At 40.9% G+C, this 12,363-nt stretch overlaps 1 long non-coding RNA gene across 2 annotated transcripts in view; it reads left to right on the forward strand.

The window, feature by feature from the left end:
- The first annotated feature begins 2,542 nt into the window (after positions 1 to 2,542).
- LOC136009364 (uncharacterized) overlaps positions 2,543 to 12,363 on the forward strand; it is a 37,479-nt gene continuing 27,658 nt past the window's right edge. Inside the window, exon 1 of one of the 2 annotated variants that reach the window (XR_010610526.1) lies at positions 2,543 to 2,814. This is a non-coding gene — a long non-coding RNA (uncharacterized LOC136009364). The remainder of the gene's footprint in view (positions 2,815 to 12,363) is intronic. The other variant, XR_010610527.1, reaches the window with a different exon arrangement.

The following is a 12,363-nucleotide window of genomic DNA, read 5'->3' on the forward strand; positions in this document are numbered from 1 at the left end:
GTAAAAACATGGCTAAGATTAAAGTGGAAGTGCAACATTGCTGTGAGTTAGGAGCATAATACTGAGAGGGGCTTCTCTGAAGGGGGCCTGCACTATTTGCTCTGCTGTTCAATCTCTCTCACCGATTCATTTTCAACACCCTCTTCATGCTTCACTCATTTTGTGTCCTGGCTTCTAGATACATTCCTCCATGGTCACTTAGCATTGTCTCATATCATTTTACCATCATACATGCTTCTTTACAGACAACTATTATCAGCTTTACGCTCACTTATTCTCAAATTAGTGCCATTATTGTGGTGGATGAGCTAAGATCTGTGCCGCTCTTGGTGTCCTCTTAAGTATCGCATTTCCCCTGGGCCACTCATTCAACATGGGGTGGAAAAAGTCACATTCCTCACCAAATTTAGCTACTGTCTAATGAGACTGGTCTGTGTTGCCTTTCTGCATGGAAATGCTGGCCGTTGAAAGCACCTGTTTGATCACCCAGTTCATATTTCTGTCAGTGTAAGGGAAATCCCAATTGTACATTTATCAGTGCTTGGGCCAGTCTAATTTTAAACAGCTCTTGAGGTCATTTTGATCCTAATCTTGCCACCTTGGTTCAATACACTTGTTTTATGTACATTTTGTCCTACTGTATATGACTGTATAAAGCATAAGCAATGGTGAGAACCCTCTTCTGGGGCTAGCCGGGGCATGGTTGGATGCTGAGGTGAGAGGAAGAAGTGGGAGGCAGCATGCCTCCTTCTGGATGATGCAGAGGAGTTGGTAATGTGGCACATATTCTTGTGCATGGCCTTGTTCGCTTTGGCAGATGCATGCCTGATTGCTTACTGGGGGCTTGTTGAGCTACTCTATTGCCCTGCATCTAAGGTAACGATCCCAGTGCCTCCAGTGTCTGAAAACCCAGTATGAAATTTATGCGTAAGAATAATTACGTTTTCTTTAATTGTTTAATCATATACAATTGCATATGTTTTTCGTAGTCAGAGAGTACCTTGTACCTTGCGGGATTGATTTAACATAGGGGAAAGAGAGCTTACTACCCCATCCAGTCAATGGGGTGCTAAGGAAAATCAAGTCTCCTATACAACTGTTTGTTCTATTGCCAAGTCTTATGGCTTTACTTCAGATCGTAATGATATTTGATGTTTTTAAACCTTCATTCCTTAAATGAAGGCACACTGCAAGAATCTGAGCGTTTCTTTTTAAAAGGTAGCTTTTATACTCACAAAATATATTGGGAAGGTTCGAAGGTTCACAAATTAGGAGACAATAAAGGATGTTACATATACCCTTTGGAAAATCTTACGACTTTTTTTTCCTGCAGCCTCATGACTTTTTTCAGCTTTGATTCACAATTTTTAAGGATGTGGAACAGCTGGCAATATTTCTGTCCACTTAAGGTGCTGCCATCTTACCCAGATAGCACTCAGAGGATAGTCTCTCTGGCAAAGGAGACTCTTTAAAATGCATTGCTCATCTTTTACAGTACACGGCACAATGGGCCCGGGAGCCTTCACTAAGAATTTCAGGCACAACCACAATAAAAATAATAAATAAATGAGGCATCTCATTCTACACAGAGATGCTGCATAGAGCTGCTGTTAAAGTGCATATTTGCAAATAAAAGCAGCCTAAATTTAACTGTGACTCAATTACACTGAATCTAACCAATTTTTGTTCTGTGTTTCAATTTAACACTTATTTACATTCTTAGACTTGGCGTTGCTGGAAGAGAAGGGAGGGGGAAGCAGGCATTTTCGTCCTCAGAATTGCTGTAAAAAAATGGTGATTAGGAAAACACAGCTATAGTCAGCTTGAAGCTGGGTAGCTCATTTGAACCCACTATAAAAGAAAAGATTGTTTTCTCATCCTATTAAAACTCAGTTAGCAACGGCTGTGTAGGCGGCAGGAGATCAGAAATGAACATCCAACTTGGAGTTCGTACAACTGGGGTCAGGTCCAAAGCAAACTGCCTGATTAGCGAAACAATTTGTATTTTACAATGACAGCAAATAGGTAAATCTTGTGAGCATCAGGAAATCCTGGAGGATTTTGAATGGGAGCCCTGGCTGGTTTGCAAGTTGCACTTTGATTAGAAGGCGTCATTGCCGCTGCTTTTTTTGTACTCATGTTGCAGGGACATAAACAAGAGGGATTCGATTTGCTAAGGGTATTTATTTCTCTGTCTCTGTCTCTCTCACTTGTTTTTACAATCTACATGTAATGACTAATTGGCTGTGTTCTCCCAGCTATTTTATGTTTCTCTTGCCCTCGTTACAAGTCGTACTAAGCCAGTATGTCCGTGGGGACCTATAGACAGCCAACATTGCCAAATGATACGCAGCATTCCCCTTTCTCTCTAAGTGTAAAACATTTACAAGTAAATTTACAAATGCATTAAGAACATTTCCCCAGTTGGCTGTTAGTGTTTATTTCTTCCCCTTCTCCTCCTGGGAGTGGACACCTTTCAGCCCCTCACCTTTCACACACTGCTCTCCTGTTATTTGCCTCCATCCCTCCCTGTCGCCCCATTCCCTCCTCCTCCTCCTTCTCCTTTTCCAGTTCAGCAGCGCAGATTTCTGTTTGTGCCAGTGGGGCGGCCTGGCGAGACCGCAATTGCTCTACCCCACAGATTGACGAGCCCTCAGATGCCGATTTACTGTACATGGCAGCCACGCTGGAGCCGAGGCACATCTGGAGTGGAGTAAGCTTACTCAGAAACAGGGGCCAGCTCCAGCCGGAGCCAGCAGAGCTGAGCACGGCGCTGAAAGGCAGCCCTCCTGCCTCCCGTTCCCTCCTCCCCGGGTACATTTCCTAATGTAAACAGAGGCCGGGGGGGAAGGACACAGTAACTCTTTGCTGCGTGTTTGTCATTTCATGTTCTTTATCTGCTTGAGGTCAAACTGGAGCTCTGGAAAAACAGAAGCCTTGCTTTTATTCTAAATAGCTGAAAGCCAGCGCTGCTAAAGGGGGGGTGGGGGGGTGGGGAGAAAGAGTTTGCTTTTGTGTTTATTTGTTCCACTTTATGGTAATTTGGGGGATAATTTCATTATCTACAGCCAAATTGAAAACAAGCTGTTGTCTATGCTAATGATACCAGCGTATTATTTTATATACAGTAGGCGTGGAGCTCTTTAAACCACAAATGGACTGGATTTCTGCTTACAGCTGTACTGCTTTAAGTTTTTGTTGTAGTCGCAAAATGAGACTTTCCTTTTATTATCTGGAAACGAAAAAGATTATGGATGGCTGCTTTGTTTTACAAAATGGCGAATACCTTTCACGGCCCAGAGCCAGCCTGCTGTCCCGCAAATGCATTGTGGCTGTGTTACTGAAAGAAAAAGCATGGTCCTTTTGGGGCAGATACGCTGATTTTATAGCCCAGTTCACTGGACTGCTGAATTTGAGTCTCTGTAAAGAAGTGGGAGAGATTTTTGAGGCATTTACTGACTGTCAGTAATCTGGACGAGTACTCTGCGATTCTTTACAAGCTTTATATAGCTTTTATTTCTTCTTTCTAAAAGCAAAATGACAAAGTTTATAGTTTAGCTGTTCAAATGACATTAACATTATAAACATGCAATTTAAAATGGCTTTTCCCTCTCAGTACTCCTTGTAACTCAATAGATTTTGCAGTAAATAAAGGAGAGAAAACAAATCTTAAATCTCAGCAGACACGGCTGCTGATAACATCCTGATGCATTGCTATGTTGATTTAGCTGTCTTTAAAGTATGTAGTGAAATTCACGTTCAGATGAAAGCAGTGGTTTACCCAGTATGGAGACTGTTGATCAATCTTGCTCAGTAATTCCATGAATAAACCACTGTGGGTCAGCCCCGAAAACATTTTTGTTTATAGGATTAGAAAACCTTTTATCACTGTACTCTTTTCTAGGGATGTTGGTTCATCATCTCCCCTCAGCTCACAAGTTTGGTGGATTAAATAGTGACCTTCCAGTCGAGTAGGTTGCTCCCACGACTCTTGATGGAGACTGGCATATTTATCACTTAGGAAAAATTTGGCCTGAGCTGCAAGTGTGGCTGAGCAGCAGCTCTTGTAGTATGATAGTGCAAAGTTTCAGCAGTGCATCCCCCCATGGACCTCTTATGATTACTGTTGTATGTTCTGTATTGATATGATATAATACTTATTCAAGAGATAGCAATATAGGTTGAATACTTCTGTATTAACTGTTTTTAATGAATACTGGCTTAGTTGTTTTCTTCAGAATCATTTTTCTCTTACTTGCCTGGCAATTAGATCTCAGTGGGAAAGGGCCAAAATTCCTCATGAGCCACCATGGCCAGGTCTCAGCCTTCTCACCCAGGGAAGCACTGGGTATCACCTCCCTGTGGCTGTTTAAAAACCACTCGAGGTGAAATTCAGTAAGGAGGGAACTGATTGATTGCATGTCAGTGGTTGTTGGCCAGCTTGGAAAGACTGCACATCTCCAAGGTCTGTAATAACCTTTCTGTGCCTGAAACCTGAAGCAGCATCATGGGTCCTCGGACAAATCCAGGGCCGGTACACCATTTTGCATGATCTAGGTGATTACTGAGGTAGATAAAATGGTTTGTTTCTACCTGGACTTGTGCAAAGCATTTGACACTGTCCCACACGACATCCTCCTCTCTAAATTGGAGAGATATCAATTTGATGGATGGACCACTCGGTGGATAAAGAACTGGCTGGACGGCCGCACACAAAGAGTTGTGGTCAATGGCTCGATGTCCGGCTGGAGACCAGTAACGAGTGGTGTCCCTCAGGGATCGGTGTTGGGACCGGTCTTGTTTAACATCTTCATCACTGACATGGACAGTGGGTTTGAGTGCACCCTCAGCAAGTTTGCCGATGACACCAAGCTGTGTGGTCCAGTTGATATGCTGGAGGGAAGGGATGCCATCCAGAGGGACCTTGACACGCTTGTGAGGTGGGCTGATGCCAACCTTATGAAGTTCAACCACAACAAGTGCAAGGTCCTACACCTGGGTCGGAGCAATCCCAGGCACAGCTACAGACTGGGCAGAGAAGAGATTCAGAGCGGCCCTGCAGAGAAGGACTTGGGGGTGCTGGTTGATGAGAAAATGAACATGAGCCGGCTTCAGTGTGCGCTCGCAGCCCAGAAAGCCAACCGTATCCTGGGCTGCATCAAAAGGAGCGTGACCAGCAGGTCGAAGGAGGTGATCCTGCCCCTCTACTCTGCTCTTGTGAGACCTCACCTGGAGTATTGTGTGCAGTTCTGGTGTCCTCAACATAAAGAGGACAAGGAACTGCTGGAACAAGTCCAGAGGAGGGCCACGAGGATGATCAGGGGACTGGAGCACCTCCCGTATGAAGAGGTATACATACAGAGCCTGTATGAAGACAGGCTGAGGAAGTTGGGGGTGTTCAGCCTGGGGAAGAGAAGGCTGCGTGGGGACCTAATAGCAGCCTTCCAGTACCTGAAGGGGGCCTATAGGGATGCTGGGGAGGGACTCTTCGTCAGGGACTGTAGTGACAAGAAAAAGGGTAACGGGTTAAGACTTAAACAGGGGAAGCTTAAATTGGATAGAAGGAGGAAATTCTTTCCTGTTAGGGTGGTGAGACACTGGAATCGGTTGCCCAGGGAGGTTGTGAGTGCTCCATCCCTGGCAGTGTTCAAGGCCAGGTTGGATGAAGCCTTGGGTGGGATGGTTTAGTGTGAGGTGTCCCTGCCCATGGCAGGGGGGTTGGAACTAGATGATCTTGAGGTCCTTTCCAACCCTAACTATTCTATGATTCTGTGATTCTATGAAATGATTGATTTGGAAAAAAAATAATGCAGGAAAGCTGATGCAACCAGTCTAAAAAGTAAAGTTGTTCAGCAAACTTCAGAGAGACCTTGGCAGGTGACTGAAATCTAAACTTTCTGCAGGGGCGGTTGGATTTTGGCTAAGTTCTTCCAGAAGCCTGCAGGGCTCTGGAGGAGCCCTGACTGGCTGGCAGATCATTGCTCAATCCTCTGACAGCCAGGATAGGGGACTGATGGCCTGTCATTGCAGGATGGCCCACCAGATAGTCTACCCTTGAACTAGAGTCCTCAGTGCTTCCAGGTTTCAAAACTGGGACAACACTTGTTTTGAAGCTTTGTTGATGTGTTTTGATATGCATTGGACGTATTTTTTATTTCAATGAGTTACCAAATCCTGACCCCAAAAAAATATTCCATAGGAGTTTCTTGAATAGCTGTGTTACAGTCTAAGTTTAATGACCCTGAGGGGAGAAACAAAACAAACAAAAAAAGGTTTCTCCATGAATAAAATGGAAATAAAACAGAATCCAGTGAATGGATTTCTCTGACCCTGCTTACTGGGCATCCCTGCCTGGCATTCCACTTGGTGTCCTTGGACCTCCGGTAGACTGGTCTGGGCTCAGTTACACAGTCCTTAACTTTAAATGTGACATCGTGATAGTATGTGTTTAACTTTTTTGTTTGTTTGTTTTTGTTTTCTTTTCCTTTCCATTTAGCACATATTTGAAATTGATTCAGCTCCTTGTCTTGCACTGATGCCAAAAGTCCCTTAAGTCTCGAAATAAAATCTTCTTGGTAGATGACTTCGCATCCTACTGGTTATGCTATTATGATTATATCAATAGCATGGTCTCCAACTTAAGCAGTGTGCAGGTGCAAAACTCTCATTCAGCAGTACATAACTCTTTCATCTGCCATTTCTTGCCAATAGATTTCCTGCACATATGAATGTTTCTTGTGAAATTTCTGAAGAATAGCTGCTGGGCTTTTGCCAGCTGTAAGAAAACAAATACACAAACAATCCTCCTTCCAAAATTCAGCAGCTACCCCCTTCCCCAATCCTCTCTTTTAGAAACTACTACTACATAGTAGATGTTCTACATCTAACAAAAAAAGAGCGTTTGTGAAAAAATACGTAGTACTGTGGATTAATGTAGCAAAGGTAAAAGTAAAAACTTTACTAGAGCTGAGTGGTGCCAATAATGTCATCAGAGCCTGCCTGGCTGTTAATATGTTCCTTTGGCTCACTTGGGTGCCTCAATTTAAATATGTGCACACGCCTATCCTTACTCAGTCACTCACTCTCTGACGCTTCTTTTGAATCCTATCCCATTATATTAGATTTAAAGGAGATTGGCTGTGGCAAATGATAATAAAATTTCAAAGAAGCCGTAATTCAGTATTTGTTTTTTTCTAAGCAAATGCAACTTTAGGACCTACGTGCATGCTCAAGCAGAAGTGAAACCTATAGAATTTGCATTCCCAAACTGTGTTTATTCCAGTAGGCTCTGTGCTCTGTGACCATCACCCAGAAACAAGGACTGAAGAGCACTTTGGGAGTCGGAGGAGATTTAAGGGTTTGAAAAGTGTATCAGTAGGTGTTAGTCTGCAAAAACATATGTGTGTGGGAAAAGGGCAGTTAAACTAACCCAGCTATTAATACTGTACTTTAAAGGGCAATAGATCTCTTTAACATCTAAATAAACTGAGAAATCTGCCTAGAAGTAAAAAAGGAATTTCCAGTTTCAAGTGTGTTATTTCCTCTCAATGTGATTATTTACAGTATATCTGTTCCGTGGGTTTTTTTCAGAATATGTTATTGACATTTGAATGGTATTTCAGCAGAAGATTGTGACAGATGTGAAACAGTCAAACACCAGCATTTGCAGTATTTTTGACCCCAGGATAAACTGTTCTACTTTAAAAAAATTATCCTGTTGTACTTTCTTTGCCTGCTTTCAGTGTTTTGTTTTACTAAAGCAATAAAAGATTCATTCAACTGGAGCCTGCCATTTGTTATTGGCATTTCTCAGAAGAATAAGAACAGTCATCAATTATATATTTTTCCAACAAAAACATATACTCAGTATATAAATGTTCAGATTATAATTTCACCCCAAATATATATGTATCCTAAAAATAAACCACAATAAATGTTAGACTAAGCAAAAATGAAGAACAGCAAAAGAATGAAGTAGAGGAAAAAAGGGGGTGGGGGAGTGGAAAGAAAAGCCACAAGAATAAAAATGCAGCATTAAGTAATATAGTGGATGTAAAAAAAGGAGCTTAGAGGTGAAATTAAGAAAGAGAGAAAGGAAACTATGCCCAAAATTGTTGGAAAAGCACAATTTGTTGTTACCAGATCACAGTCACTGCATTTAAGTCAGGTGTCCTGAAACTCAACAAATTAAACCCCAAGGGTTTGAATTGCAAAAGGTTAAAGAAAGAATCCAGTGATTTCAGTGATCATCATATGTTGATACAATAATTGTGTCAGGCCAGAATTTTTCTTCTATAAATTCTAAATTGGATTATACAAATAAAAATTCAATTTTCTAAAGAATTCTTTCTTTCTCAGGTTTTTCTGAAGGAAGGAGTGAGACTTGGAAGCTCTGATTTTGCAAGGGAGACTAACTAGTTCAGGATGAGGTTTGTGTTTGGAACCTGCATTTTGCCTAGGGCTTCAAGCTGGACCCATCTTTAATTTTGTTGTACACCAACTAAGAAAAGTACAGCTCTTATTAATCGCAAAGGATTGTATGTGTGCAGCAATGGGTAAAACTGTGCTTGCTATTTTTCATTAATTTTTTAAAGCAAAGCCCGGTCGTAATATGAGTATGCTCCTCATTAGTAACAACACTACTATATTACTTTTCCAACAAAACTTGCAAAATATTACATTACTTTTTGGTCCGCTGAACTACTGAACTGCCAGTTTCTAACAGAAAAGAGCTGTAACCAAATCACTAGTAAAAGGGGCAGGAAATTAGATAAAAGGGTAACACTGGTTTTACATGCCTAAATGAAAAGGTGTTAGTTTTAAATATATAGCCTTTCAATATATTTTCCAAATCTTCAAAAGTCCCAGACTTTCGTTATTGAAATGCTGCACTAAATGAACTGACAGTGCTGCACCACTCTTACATGTTGCAATCTTAGCGCAACATGTATTTTCTATATCATGAAAATTCCGTATAGCCTGACAGTCGCCATTGTGCCTTTGGAAAATAAAAACTTTAGGGCTTGCATGATTGCAGCATGATAATTGGATGGACAAAGATTTATTTTCCGATAACTATGTAGCAAGACATTTTTTGGAGGAAGCTAGCATTGTAACCATTGTATCTTCGCTCATTCTTCTTGGAAAATTATGGTAGGAACAGCTTTTGAAATCCATACAGCAAACTTTGTAGAGAGAAGGACTTTGTGAACCTTCACTTTTAGAAGGGTGGAGGAGTTGTAAAAGCACAAGACTATGCAAAGTTGGATGGGAATCATCCCACCTAACCTGAGCCACCTGTGTTAAGAGTGAACCTATTTTAGGTTTCCTTTACAATCAGTGGAGGATGAGAGAGCTCGTTGAATTGTCAGCTGTTGGAGTGTCTCTCCCCATTGACTGTAAAGGGCATTTAGGGGTCTTACAGCCCATGGGTAGTGGTCTCCTTTCAGTGCCTATATTTAAATGAGATGAAACTGGGACTTCCAGTATACACTATAAATGTAGGATGTAGAATTACAGAGTTATTAACAAATGGAGTTCTTACTCCTGTCTAGGAAACCCCAAGTTAAACTTATCTAGGTTAACACCAAGTCAAAATCTACTGCTAGGAAGGGAGGAAGAAGAGGAAAGAGAATGCGTCCTGGGTGAAGAAATAAAACATTTTCTCAGCTGCTTACTCAATAATATTATGCTTCAGGCTCAGGATGTTGCTTCATTGTCAAATGGCTGATCTTTCCTTGTCATGCTTTCCTATTGTTCTCCATTCCTTAAATAAGCCTGGCTTTCAGCTGCATTTTTCATCCCTTTAATTCATTTTCAAACCCCCTAAAAAATAGAGATTAGTTTAGCAGATCAGGAATAATGAGAAAAAAGTTACATAATGGACCTATTTAAATTACACAGTTGCTACTTGCCTTTGCATAGTAATAAAGATGCAGTTAATAGCTTCCTCTTTATTTAGCTGCTAAATTCTGCTTTGTTTCAGAGATCAGCTTTACCACAGTAATAAATTGTTCTTTGCTTGTTAATCACTATTATTTGCTCTCCTTTGAATTGTTGTGAAGTTTCAGAACATGGGCAGTCCTCTTGCAGACAGATGAATGTGTTGATCTATTAGACTCTTTATGCTCTATGATTTAGATGAACTATTACTATTATAATTATTTACGGACATTAACGGCTCTTCTTAGGGCTTCACTGTGCAGCCCATGATATCGCAGCAGCTCTTAGGTAGAGCTCCATTGATGTCATTGATGATTGTTCTATGAAAAAGGTACAAGAACAGCATAGTGCTAGTTATTATACAGTCAGCATTTATCAACAGTTTCCAGACCACGATACTTGCAGTTAAATCAGAAAATAAGTAGGGAATTACAATTAACATCTGAGGTTCATTGTATTACTTTTTTATTTTTTATTTCTATTTATACCATATATGCTGTTATGACATTATATACTGCAGAATATTGCCATAAACATACTCCTTGACCTAGAGTTTTCTATCATTACAGGGTCTAGCAGTAGGAGAAGTGCAAGTAGTTGTAGGCATACTATAGTGTTCTTTGGCCAAAGAACAGTCCAGTGCAACAGTTACACAGATGGAAGTGTTGGAGCAGATTATTCTGTCATCTTAATATTATTTTGTTATTTTATTTTTACCTCACACATATTTTTAATTAAATCTGGCAGTTAATACATCATTACACATGCAGGAAAACTCTCCCAGGCTCAGATTTTCTCCCTTTGCTCAGACCTTGTAATCAATAAATTCCTGTGGAGCAAAAGCTTTATCTAAGTTTCACCAGTTAGTTTCCCTTCAATCCAAAGTTCATTACCACCTTTTTTGCTAAGTGTACCTGATACATCTGATGTTCAGTGGTCATAATTATAATCTTTCTGCTGCTCTTTGCTATGATGGAGCAGCTCCTGCTGTGACATGATTTTCATTTAAGATATTCTCTGTTTTGGTCAAGCATATTTGCTGTGTTTGCCCTCCTGTCTTTAGGGTAGCAAAGAAAAACTGCCTGAGGTGACTTGATTGAGCTCCTATACAGAAAACATAGCCGAAGAACTTCTGTTATTGATTCCTTCTGTATTCATTAGCAGGATTCTTTGCAGTGAAATTGCTTACAGCATTTATGCACATTGCAAAGCATACACATTGGAGTATGTGCTAGGCTTATCCTTGAGACCTGCTACACCTACTGAGTAGCTTTCAGACCACCTGGGATGGACTGTGGTATCCCACTGAGATTGTGTGGTGCCTCTTTGCCCAGGGAATTTGGATGGCAGAAATTCAGAAATCCTGTATTTTAATGCCCAAAGCTGTAGCCTGCTCTTCAGAGTATCAGCCACTGGGCACTGGCAAATGAAGCTAACTTACTCACCCAGTCCGGTTATCTTACACTGTGTGTGTTTACTTGAATTTGCAAGGTGCTTCCTGATAAAAGGCTTTTATGAGGGGTCTGTATATGTTGAAATGTTCAGAGGCCTTGCAGTGGTCCTCTTAGAGGGCCATAATTCGCTGTCTTAGAATGGTCAGGAGTTTGCACCCAACTACTTGAATATTTGTGAGTGGACTCTTCAACTGTAAAACATGAGTTCCAAGTTAATGAAATATTTAGGGGAGCATTTATGAACAATATGCATGTGTTCTTCCATCTTCAATGGTTTAGAGTAGCATTTCAGACTAGCATAATAAATAATCCACAGTGACTGAATATGGGTTCTCACTGTGAGCAGTTTACTTGGGTTTCTCAGCATTTGGAAACGGTATTTCTCACCTCCTCCACACAAGTCTTTTCACTACCCTGCCAACTTCTTAAAGGGAAAAATAACTTAATTCTGGTTTGAGGTGTTTCAAAAGTTATGTGAGGAGAAGCTTAGCTGATTTTTTTTTTCAGGAACATTAGTTCAGGTATGCACCTCACTTCTAAATAAGCTAGATTTCAGGAAGCATTTATCTACAGTGGGAATGCTCAGAAACATTCACATTTGAAAATGCTGTTGCACCAGTAGTTCTCAAAAGCTATGTCTGTGTGAAGAGCTTAATCTTTGGCAAAGTCTAAAAAGCTGTTGCCATGCTTGGAGCAGAATGTATTTTAGCATCTAAAAGAAGTTATGTGTCTAGCTGTCTTAGTTTTCTGAAGTTCGTCTACAGCCAGCTGTGTACAAGTGAGAGATCCTTCCACTGAAGATGCCTGTGGAGATGTCTGTCTCTGCTGATTATAGAAGAAGCACCTGTAATCTAAGCATCTTCCAACAGATGCTTAACTTTAAGAAGTGAGGTGAAATGAATCCTCCTGCTTACATTTACATATAAAGCTCCTGTAGTGTGGACTCCCAGAACTTGACCTTTCAAGC

This window comes from Lathamus discolor, chromosome 2 (genome assembly GCF_037157495.1).
Source record: "Lathamus discolor isolate bLatDis1 chromosome 2, bLatDis1.hap1, whole genome shotgun sequence".
In the NCBI taxonomy this organism is placed as follows: Eukaryota; Metazoa; Chordata; class Aves; order Psittaciformes; family Psittacidae; genus Lathamus; species Lathamus discolor.